Source organism: Cornus florida, unplaced genomic scaffold (assembly GCF_030987335.1).
Source record: "Cornus florida cultivar Cherokee Brave unplaced genomic scaffold, ASM3098733v1 CherokeeBrave_3.0.0_Hap2_Chr08, whole genome shotgun sequence".
Lineage (NCBI taxonomy): Eukaryota > Viridiplantae > Streptophyta > Magnoliopsida > Cornales > Cornaceae > Cornus > Cornus florida.
The window spans coordinates 7,559,750-7,572,435 of NW_026775578.1; positions in this window are offsets into that span (position 1 = coordinate 7,559,750).

A 12,686-nucleotide genomic window follows, 5' to 3' on the forward strand; every position below is an offset into this window, starting at 1 on the left:
TTTGATTTAAAATATTTTTCACATCTTTATCTAATTTAATAAATAAAAAAAATTATCAAACGAACCTATATATATATATATATATTAAAAAAGACATCTAATCAAACCCTAAAGAACACCTAATTAAATGTCATTAACCTAAAAAAAAAAAATTATTAATTTATAAAATTTAATACTAATATAAAATTAATATAAAAATTGATATTCTAATGACATTTAATGATATTTTCATATTCATATTGTATCTACCACACATCCGAAACTGACACGACTTCACCCCACTCTCTGTCGGTGCCTGTTCTCCATCAATTGAAATAATAAATTGATAATGCATGTTGAGCTTCTCCCATTTGAAATTTTGGTTTTCAAGTGCTCAGCGCTGCATGCTGTGAGTAGTTCAAGTCAATGGCCCATGGATTGAAGGTCCACAAGATTGGCATTTTTAGGAATGCAACGGGCGAAGGTCGGACAGGTTTGACTAAATCCTACTCCTCCTTATTAAAAAATTTGTCATATCAATTTTACTCTTATTTCGGAACAGGTTTATATTTGTTATACCATCTATACTCTTATTTCGGTAGACAAAATACCGACTTCGCCCCATATATTCCGTTTAATTGAGAGGTGCGCCGGGTTATGCCACTTTTATTATGTAAAAAAAAAAAAAAAACTAGCTCAATGTGTTCACTTCAAATTGGGCTGATAAATAAACTAGCCCAACTTTTAAATTACTAAGTATTGAATATTAATATATTAACAGTAAAATAACAAGAGTGTCAAAAATATAAAATATATATTTTATATATAAAAAAAATTAAAAGATACATATATAATCGGGGAGGGGTCATCACTAAATCCGTTCCCGCCCTAAACCCGCTTCCGATTTTCAATTATTTTACCATACCCGTCCTAAACACATTTAAAGGCTACTAAATCCACCCCATTAGGGGCAAGGGCGGGGGCATGGCGGAAACCCACCGAGTCAGAGGAAATTGCCAATCCCTAGGCTTTTTCTCATGTTAAATTCTTTTATGTCATTTAACAAAATAAGCAATTTTGGTGTGGTGGGAAATTTTCCTACCAATGAGAACGAAAAATTTGTCCATTAGAGGCCAAACAAACACTTAACGCTCCAAATACCAATACATTAGGGAAGAATTGAAGTCGTAAAAAAAATTACAAATTTAATTTGAATTCTATTTGTTATTGGGCTTAATCCGAATATTCTTGCAAATCTTATTATTTTTATTTTATAAGAACGCATGTGTCACCTAGTGATTAGGCAACTATTTCGGGCTTTTAAATATATGAACAATACTTGGGTCCAACCGAACTTCATCCAACCTACTAATGTGGTCCAATGGATCTAAAATAAGTGCCCAAAATTAAAAGTTAGGATTTAAAAGACATGTCCAAAAACGAAAGTTAGGCTATGCCCAATTTAATTTTATAATTAATTTTAACACTTGTCGCAATTTTATTGGATCACATTAACAGGTTGGATGATACTATATTGTTAGTAGTTCAACCAACCTGGATTGGATCCGAGTATTATTATTATTATATATATATATGAGGAGGCCCGAAGTGACATGGGCCGGATATGACTTGCAAACGCGACATCTGGTCCGTACAGATGGGTCAGGCCCATAGAAAGACACTGCCATATGGGCCGAACGTGAATTAGCCCATCAAAGATGACCAGAACTCATAGAGGAACGGGCCTATATCCAGCAGTCCATCGACATTTGTAAATATCTATAAATAGGAGAAGTAATGAATAGAGTAAGGGGAGATATTTTTTGGGGTTGAAATGCAAGAGTTCTAGAGAGAGAAAGAGAGGAGGAATTTCCTGCATCTTTAATTGGCGCCATCTGTGGGAAGCGTGGAAGATTGATTGATCGTTGATTAATATCGCGTGGATTCAGACCAATCTGGGGGAACGAAACTCGATCTTTGGGAGTTGGATCCAGATCTGAGCGATTGTGACCTACTCTGGAGGAATTTTAGTTCCTGTTGCTTTGGCAGAAGTGGCTTCAGATCTACGCAACAACGAGTTGTTCGATTGTGGCAGGATCTGACGGATTTAGAATTCGGACAATTTAGTTCTCGTCAACCGTGAGCATAATTCGGAGAATTCGAAACCAAATCTGAAAAATTCCCACTCACGAAGCTCGGATCTACTCACGAACTTGAGATTAATGCCTTTACTCCGTTCAGGAATAATGATAGGTGAAAGCTCCAATCCGATGGAGGCTGTCCAGCAAACGAAGCTTGAGGAGTTGATGAACTTGATCGAGGCTCTCAAAAAAGAGAATGCAGAATTGAAAGCTGGAATGCAACATCAGCAAATACCCGCGGTTTCGCGTCCACTTCCGGCCGGTGAAGGAGGTGTTCAATCCAATATCGCGCATCAAAGCGAGCAGGACGAGAACAATCAGTCAGCTCTCCACCGTGATAAAAGGAGGATGGATGATTTGCTGCCAAATGCTCGTCGAGTTGAGGATCACGAAGGATCGACTCACGTTGATCCGCGACATGAGCAGATCAGACAGAACGAAGCCATGACCTTCGATCCGCATCGGGAAAGGTTCAATCGAGAGGAGGTGATAGAGGTTGATCGCCGCCAAGTTGCGTCGCCTTGGCAAAGAGAGCTCATAGAGGAACGGTCGTTCGATCCGTCCTACCGGCCCTCCATGGCTACAATCACTCATCGCGGTTCGGAGAGCAGAACCGTATCTCACAGGGCTACCACTGGGCGCCAAAGAGAGAATGAAGCACTCCGATCCGCGGCTCGGACGGTTGATTCACCATTCACTGATGAGATCCTGAATGCCCCGCATCCAAGGAAGTTTGCTATGCCAGTCTTTATTCTGTTTGACGGAACAACCGATCCGATCGATCATGTGTACCATATCCAGTTGAAGATGGCCCTGAATACGAAAAACGACGCTTTAATGTGCAAATGTTTCCCTATAAGCCTAGCTGGACCGGCGCTCAGCTGGTTCAAGAACTTGCCTAGGAGCTCCATTGGTAGCTTCTGAGACCTGTGCGATCGGTTCATAAGCCAGTACTATGGGAACAAGCGTCCGCCAAAGGACATCTCAAGCCTATTCACAATGAGACAGCACAAAGATGAACGTCTCCAGGCTTTTCTCACCAAGTTTAATCTCACTAAGAGTATGGTGATCGAATGCCACCCTTCTACAGCGGTTCAAGCCTTCAAGTTAGCCATGACACGTGGCACTCCGTTCCATACCAGTCTGGTAGTGAATACGCCGACGACTATGGATGAACTCAATGAAAGAGCCGACGGCTTTGTGCACCTAGAAGAAGAGGAGGCAGCCAATGCTCGGACAGCGTCGCTCGTGTCGACCGAGGAAAAGTCCAAGGCAAAGATCAGGCAGAAGCAGGCTCAGCCGCAGCGTCAGACCTCCTGGAAGGCAGAAAAGAGGTCCAGGGAGGAAGAGCTGATCACTCTGCTGAAGGTCACTCTGGCGAGGCTATATCAGGAGAACAAAGATAAGTTTCATCCACCACTGCCAATTAGGCAACCCCTCGAACAGAGGGATCAGACTAAACATTGTGCTTTCCATTCCGATTTCGGTCATCAGACTAATGAATGCAGGAATTTGAGAAGGCAAGTGGAGATGTTGATAGCTAGAGGGGAGTTCGCGAGTTATGTTCAAGGCTCGGCGACAGAGCAGAATCGACCGATGGAACAAGTAAAAAGGAGTCATAAACAAAGCTCCCACAGTTCACAACCAGTTCGTATAATCAATGCTATCCACGGTCGACCTGAGCCCAGCGAAGATTCAGATGAGCTACTTCGAGCGCGCCTACGGCAGGCGCAGATGAAGAAAAGGGTCAGTAGTGTGAATACTCTATACCAGCAGATCACATCGATACAGATAAAGTTCGACAGGACAGACCTGCAGCGTGTTCAAATCCCCCATGAAGACCCGTTGGTAGTCAGTTTGACAGTGGCGGACTGCCTGGTGCGCAGAGTTCTGATCGATCCCGGGAGCAGTGCGAATGTCATGCCGAGGGACACATTTGATCGGCTCGAGATTAAACCAGAGAGGCTCAAGCCCACTGGAAATCCCCTGTTAGGATTCGATGGCAAGAGGGTGGAGCCCGTCGGAATGGTGGAAGTAGAAGTTCAAGCTGCAGAACGAGCTCTTATGGAAACTTTTGTGGTTGTAGAGATTCACCCCTCGTACAATCTCCTGATGGGAAGAGGATGGATTCACAGAGTCCAAGGTGTACCCTCAACTTTGCATCAGGTCATGAGGTGCCTCGGACCCGATGGAAAGAAAGTGATAGATATTCGTAGGGATCAGGTTGCAACCAAAGAGTGTTATTCCGTCACACTAAAGTATGCTGGGAAAGGGAAGGCGCCCGTCCGATCGGCAAGCCCCAGATAGCAATTACAGGAACCTCCGCCCAAGCAGAACAGGGTGGGGGAGTCAGTCGACTTGACCGAAGAGCCCCTTCTGGATGTGCAGATTGATCAGTCCAGGCCAGAGCGAACTACCAGAGTAGGAATAAGACTGACCAGGGAAGAGCAGCAAGAGCTAGTTGACTTCTTGTCTCACAATGCCGATGTATTTGCATGGAGTCACCTAGACATGCCTGGAATTAATCCCTTTGTGTCCTGTCATTCCTTGAATGTCAATCCCAATTTCAAACCAGTAAAACAGAAGCAACGAAGATTTGCTCCAGAACGCAACCAAATCATAGCCAAGGAAGTTGATAGGCTGCTTGATGCGGGATTTATCAGAGAAGTACACTACCCTGATTGGTTGTCCAACGTCGTTGTCGTGCAGAAGAAGAATGGGAAATGGCGAGTATGCATTGATTTCACCAATTTGAACAAAGTCTGTCCGAAGAATAGCTTCCCGCTGCCAAAGATTGATCAAATGGTGGATGCCACCACCGGGTATGAGCGTTTAACCTTTCTGGACGCTTATTCAGGTTATAATCAGATCCCTATGGACCCGGCAGATGAAGAAAAAACTTCTTTTGTAACCGAGCGAGGGACATACTGCTACAAAGTTATGCCTTTCGGACTAAAGAACGTGGGAGCAACTTATCAAAGACTTGTTAGCAAAATTTTCAAGGATCAGATAGGAAAGATTGTGGAAGCCTATATTGATGATATGGTGGTAAAGAGTAGGAAGAAGGATGATCATCTGAAACATCTGCAAGATATATTTGATGTGCTAAGGCGATATGGGATGAGGCTCAATCCAACCAAGTGCTCGTTCGGTGTGAGTTCCGGTCAGTTTTTGGGACACGTGGTCAACCGCAGAGGCATCGAAGTTAGCCCCGCTCAAGCAGAGACTTTGATTAAGAATGCCGAGCCAAAGACGATCAGAGAAGTGTAAGCCCTCACAGGACGAATAGCTGCATTAAGTCGATTCATTTCTAAGTTGTCAGATCGCTGCAAGCCGTTCTTTGACACGATTCGGAGTCATGGAAGACAGGTCTCGGGGGATGAGCAACGACAAGCATTGACCCATTTGAAGGAATATATGCAGAATCCACCAGTCCTGTCAGCCCCGGATCCAGAAGAAAAGTTATTTTTGTATCTTGGAGTATCTAGTGTTGCGACAAGTGCCGTTCTGATTCGTTGCAAGGAAGGGGTGCAACACCCGGTATTTTATGTCAGTAAAACAATGACCGAGGCAGAACGAAAATACTCGAAGGCCGAACGGGTGATACTTGCACTTGTAAACGCAAAAAGAAAGTTGAGGCATTATTTCGAATCCCACCCTATAGCTGTTCTAACAACTTTTCCAATCAGAGTGCTTATGCACAAGCCAGAACTCTCGGGCAGAATGACAAAGTGGGCCATAGAGTTAAGTTCATTTGACATAACATATGAGCCGAGAACAGCTGTCAAAGGACAAGCGGTAGCCGATTTCCTGCTAGAATGTGACTCTGAGGATACGGAAGAAGACCTTAGGTGCGGCGCTTGGAAACTTTATGTAAATGGCTCCTCTAACCAAATGGGGGCTGGAATTGGGGTTAAACTGCAAACCCCAGAGGGTACTTCTTTGAGTCAAGCACTCAGACTTGAGTTCCGAGCCACCAATAATGAAGCGGAATACGAGGCGTTGCTGAATGGGTTAAAGTTGGCCAGAGAGCTACAGGTCAGAAGTTTGACTGTTTATAGTGACTTACAGTTGATTGTTCGGCAGGTAAATGGTGAGTACGCAACCAAGGATGACATGATGGAGGCATATCGTTCTGCCGTTCTGCATAAAGCCAAGGACTTTGCGAAGATTGAATTCATACAGTTACCGAGGGAACAGAACGCAGATGCGGACCGGTTAGCATGTAGTGCTTCGAGTTCTGGTGAAACATTGGCGAGGGTGATTCCAATAGGAATATTGACCCAGCCATCTATTTTCGAAGAACCTTTGGACTCTGACCCTTGGCAAGTCAATGTCATACCGTATGAATCGAGTTGGATTGACCCTATCATCACTTATATTCGAGATGGCGTTTTGCCTATGCAAAGGGATGAAGCTAGGAAAATAAAAAAGAATGCTGCAAAATACGCCATCGTGCATAACCAGCTGTACAGAAGGTCCTACTCTGGCCCATACTTGAAGTGTGTCACCCCCGCAGAGTCGCAGTAGGTATTGCGAGCTATTCATAAAGGCGTATGTGGCAATCATTCTGGGGGAAGATCGTTAGCGCATAAAACAATGACACAAGGGTATTTCTGGCCGAACATGTCAAGAGATGCGGAGGAGTTCTCTCGAAGGTGCGATAAATGCCAACGATATGGACCATTGATTCACCAACCACCTGAGGAATTGCACGTAATGGCCTCGCCATGGCCTTTCGCGCAATGGGGGATGGATGTGGTCGGTCCTCTGCCAACGGCAAGAGCTCAGAACAAGTATGTGTTACTGGCCACGGATTACTTCACTAAGTAGGTGGAAGCAGAACCATATCCAAGCGTGACTCAGACTCATGTGAGACGATTTATTTGGAGCAATATTATCTACCGTTTCGGCGTTCCAAGGTCAATAGTCATGGATAATGGCACGAACCTCGACAGTAAGCAAGTAAGAGAGCTGCTGGAGGAGTATGGAATTAATCAGAAGTTGGCTGCAGTAAGTCATCCTCAGGCTAATGGACAAGCAGAAATTACAAACAGAACAATTTTTGCCTGCATTAAGAAGAAGCTGGAGGACCATAAAAGGAAGTGGTTGGATGAGCTCCCGAACGTCCTATGGGCTTACAGGACCACCCCAAGGCGGCCGACTGGAGAGAGCCCGTTTGCAATGGCATATGGTACCGAGGCGGTTATACCGGTTGAGCACTTGGTCCCAACTATCAGAAGCTTAGCATGGAGTCGAGATCAGAACGACAGAATGTTAAGATTGAACCTCGATATGATAGACGAAAGGAGGGACGCTGCAGCAATAAGGTTAGCATCATACCAGCAAGTATTGGCGAATAGTCACAACAAACGAGTGAAACACAGAGATTTTGCCCCTGGCGATCTGGTTCTGAAAAGAAAGGTGGGGATAGTCAAAAAAATGATGCCACCCTGAGAAGGCTCATACAGAATTGCAGAAGTCATAGGCAAGGGAGCGTATACGTTAGAGACCATGGCGGGAAGGTTGGTCAGCAAGCCCTGGAATGCCACGTCTCTGAAGAGGTACTACCAATAAAAACTAAGTTTCGGCTTTATTGGGTGTTGTTTGTTGTCAATCAAGTACGTATGAATGTGCAAATTCCTGAAATTTATAAAAATAACTTTCCTCTTCAATGGGTTTTTTTTTAAAAAAAAATGAATGAAAAGCCAAGTGGCAAGTGGCATTCTAGCCGAGCGCCAGGTACTTAAGCAAGATAAGTGGCAGCTGGCACCATAAGCCGAACGCCAGGCACTTGCTAAAAAAATGAAAAGCCAAGTGGCAAGTGGCATTCTAGTCGAGCGCTAGGCACTTAAGCAAGATAAGTGGCAGCTGGCACCATAAGCCAAACGCCAGGCACTTGCTAAAAAAATGAAAAGCCAAGTGGCAAGTGGCATTCTAGCCGAGCGCCAGGCACTTAAGCAAGATAAGTGGCAGCTGGCACCATAAGCCGAACGCCAGGCACTTGCTAAAAAAATGAAAAGCCAAGTGGCAAGTGGCATTCTAGCCGAGCGCCAGGCACTTAAGCAAGATAAGTGGCAGCTGGCACCATAAGCCGAACGCCAGGCACTTGCTAAAAAAATGAAAAGCCAAGTGGCAAGTAGCATTCTAGCCGAGCGCCAGGCACTTAAGCAAAATAAATGGCAGCTGGCACCATAAGCCGAACGCTAGGCACTTGCTAAAAAAATGAAAAGCCAAGTGGCAAGTGACATTCTAGTCGAGCGCCAGGCACTTAAGCAAGATAAGTGGCAGCTGGCACCATAAGCCGAACGCCAGGCACTTGCTAAAAAAATGAAAAGCCAAGTGGCAAGTGGCATTCTAGCCGAGCGCCAGGCACTTAAGCAAGATAAGTGGCAGCTGGCACCATAAGCCGAACGCCAGGCACTTGCTAAAAAAATGAAAAGCCAAGTGGCAAGTGGCATTCTAGCCGAGCGCCAGGCACTTAAGCAAGATAAGTGGCAGCTGGCACCATAAGCCGAACGCCAGACACTTGCTAAAAAAATGAAAAGCCAAGTGGCAAGTGGCATTCTAGCTGAGCGCCAGGCACTTAAGCAAGATAAGTGGCAGCTGACACCATAAGCCGAACGCCAGGCACTTGCTAAAAAAATGAAAAGCCAAGTGGCAAGTGGCATTCTAGCCGAGCGCCAGGCACTTAAGCAAGATAAGTGGCAACTGGCACCATAAGCCGAACGCCAGGCACTTGCTAAAAAAAATGAAAAGCCAAGTGGCAAGTGGCATTCTAGCCGAGCGCCAGGCACTTAAGCAAGATAAGTGGCAGCTGGCACCATAAGCCGAATGCCAGGCACTTGCTAAAAAAATAAAAAGCCAAGTGGCAAGTGGCATTCTAGCCGAGCGCCAGGCACTTAAGCAAGATAAGTGGCAGCTGGCACTATAAGCCGAACGCCAGGCACTTGCTAAAAAAAAAAAAAAAAATGAAAAGCCAAGTGGCAAGTGGCATTCTAGCCGAGTGCCAGGCACTTAAGCAAGATAAGTGGCAGCTGGCACCACAAGCCGAACGCCAGGCTCTTGCCATAAACACGCACACGACAAAGTTAATATAAAAAAAAAAAAAGAAAAGGCATATATATATTGAAAATGGGTTTGAACAGAGCGTAACACAAAGAAAAAAGAGAAAAAAGAGTTCTGTCATCTCATTCATGATAAGCATTGGAGTTACAAAAAATGAAGTATTCAAGTCACATTGTTACAAAAAAGTATGGAATCGAAGAGTCTGGAGGAGTCCTAGCTAGCTGCCCCAGTACCGACAGCCTCCTGGTTGTGCCGATCCGCCTCCTCGGTCCCGTTAGCCATCTCACCCTCACGAGGTGGGGAATCAAGATGAATAACAGAGTCATTCTCCTGGGGGCCAACGTCAGCAGTGACTATGGGAGAGACCACAGTTGACGAATGAGGAGCGGTTAGAGGCTGAATGGTAGGAGGAGCTGTAGTGATCCTAGAGGAAGCAATATCCTGACATTCATCAAATATATGCTCCGCTTTGGTGGGTTCTGGGTCAACATAGACCCTCAGAGGATCAATCCCTAAATCCTTATCGACCTCATCTGGAGTTGAGCTGGTCTGTCCCTCAGCCAGAACTCGGTCGGAGAAACCTTCTCGAAATCCCTGAGCATATCTAAGAGCTCCGACTCTTGAGAACCGAGCATGAAGAGCCAGCATCCCACCGTTCACTCTGCTGATGGTATCAATCAGAGCAGTACGCTCGTCCAGAGCTCTCTTCTCAAAAGCCATCCGAGCAGACTGTTCATCAGCCAGAAGGCGCTGGAGCTCTGCCTTTTCGTCTCTGATTGAATCACGTTCAGTCTGCCAGACACTCTTCTCAAGCTGGAGGGCATCCTTCTCATCCTGAAGAGAGTCGTTTTCCTTCTTCAAGACATCTCTTTCTTGTTCGGTTTTTTCAAGCTGAGCCAATACCTCGGTATTCTTGCTGGCGAGAAGGTCGTTCTCCTTATTGGCCACCTCCAGGCTATCAGAGAACTTACGGGCCCTGGCGTTCCCTATTTCCACCTGCTTCTGCATAGCCATCATTCCGAACAAAGTCTGCATAGATATACATTTATAATGGTTAAACCGATAGTCTGGTCGGACGAAGGCAAGACCAAATAATATGAGAGGATTCATGAGTTGGAAAATAAAAGTCACCTCCATGGCAGATTGGGGAAAGCGGCTGAACACATCATTCTGGGATAGACCTTTCGCCGCCTCAAGGTCTTTCGGAGTCCACATGCTCCTATAATACGCCATGGCGGTTTGGCCATCCTTTAGCATGGTCTCGTTCGGCTTCACGAACGTCCCATCCATTCAGGTGTACCGAGGAGCCCATGGTGGTAAAGTGGGAAGAGAAGGGGAGGCTGAAGCAGAAGCAGAGGCACCAGCTGCAACAGGCCCGGAGGGGGCAGGAGCTCTGACTGGGCGATGCAAGAGAGCACCCGGCCCAGAGACCCGGGTCCTTCTTATAAGAGGTTCCTCCTCAGGGTCGACCCCACCGTCAGGATGAGGCCTTTTGCCTCGTTCTTTGTCCCGAGCGCCCCCAGCGGCAGCAGGGGCAGTAGTGATTTGTGGAGACGCGCTCGGGTTGGTAGCAGGGGTGCTGACAACAGAATCAATAGCCACCGTGCTCGGGATGGTGTCAGAGATGGTGGCTGAGGAAGAGGCTGATGCAGGAGAGGAGGTTGCCCCAGCAGCAGAAGTGGCTGGGGGAGTATTTTTCTTCCTACCAAATGATGGAATCTGAAGCCTGCTCATGGTATAGCCGAGGGATGAGAGCGCTAGAAGGTTGTCTGAAGTGAGGAAGTCTGAGTAAGAAGGAATATCGTTCAGAACGTATTTCTTCAAGTAATTACTCCTATCCCTGCAAACACTGTAGCTCAAGTCATCACAAGGTATGCCTAAGGAGCGACATAAGAAAGTACAAAAGTGAGGAACACATGTTTCGCAGGGACAATCGTTTTTATGAGATTTGAATTTCTTATATGAGGAAACAGAGCAGACGCCAAAGGCGCTCGGGATTGGGTAATCCTCTGCAGCCGGCGAAGACCAGGCCCCACTAATGCCCACGATGTTATCCCTCCAACCCTTTTCAGATTTGATTGTGTCCGTACATATGGACATCTTGTCGGTCGGGTAGAGGTGGTAGAAGGGCTCGTTAGTTCGGATCTTACTGACCTTATAACACAGAAGAAGATCTATGAGGTCAAGGTCCAGACTTCTGTCACGAATCAACAGTAACATAACGGATATGATTCTAAAGAAATTGGGGTTTACCTGCAGGGGGGATATCCCCAGTCTATTGAAGACATAATTAAAGAAGGGGTGCAGAGGGAACCTAACGACATTCAGTTAAAGGTTTGAAAATAAAACTTCGCCGGGAAGAAGGCCGGTACCGGTCATAATATTAACATCCTTAGGGCAAACCCTAACTTGGATGTTGTCAGGAAGTCTAAGTCTCATACGAAGAACATCTAGATCTACAACCATGGTGGAAGTGTTTGAAGGATCTAAAAGGGTAAAAAGAAGCCTGCCGAAAGTAAAAAGGAACAAAACTAACCTCTGAGATAGAAAGCAACAAAGAGCACTGCAAGACCGCTGGAAGAATGACTCTTGAAGGATTTCACCGGAAGAAGTTTAGCACTGTTCTAAAAGGATGAACGAGAGATTTGACTGATGATGGAGACGGTAAAAAGGCATGAAGTGGTATTCTAGAGCCTTATAAAGGCGAGGGGGACCCGAGGGCCGAAGCGTCAGGAAGGCGAGAAATTCATCGAGCCCCGGAACATTGATTCTGGATCTGACCGTCCGTTCCCCCATGTGAGTTTCTCGAGCCGTCAACGTCATGATGAGACGCCTTCAATAATTACCCCCTTATTAAACAAGGGGTAATTATGGGGGCAGTTGAGGAGGCCCGAAGTGGCATGGGCCGGATATGACTTGCAAACGCGACATCTGGTCCGTACAGATGGGTCAGACCCGTACAAAGACACTGCCATATGGGCCGAACGCGAATTAGCCCATCAAAGATGACCAGAACTCATAGAGGAACGGGTCTAGATCCAACAGTCCATCGACATTTGTAAATATCTATAAATAGGAGAAGTAATGAATAGAGTAAGGGGAGATATTTTTTGGGGTTGAAATGCAAGAGTTCTAGAGAGAGAAAGAGAGGAGGAATTTCCTGCATCTTCAATATACTTTATCTATTTTGAGTTCCTTCCGTAATTAATTAAGTTATCCTAATTACCTAATATAGTTAGTTACCAGAAATGTTGTGTATGTGGTGCATTATTGTTCGGGTTGATGTAATAGCTTGAAATTGTGTATATATTATATTTAGTTTGGTTTCTGCATTTTGTGTTGTGTATGTGGTGCATTATTATTCTGAAATTACTGCAAACCAGTCTTAAGCATAGAAATAGTGACAGCATGTCTTCATAGTTAGTATGAACTAATATATTACATGCATTATAATTTATACACACAAGAAGCCTATGCATATTCTTACATATATATATA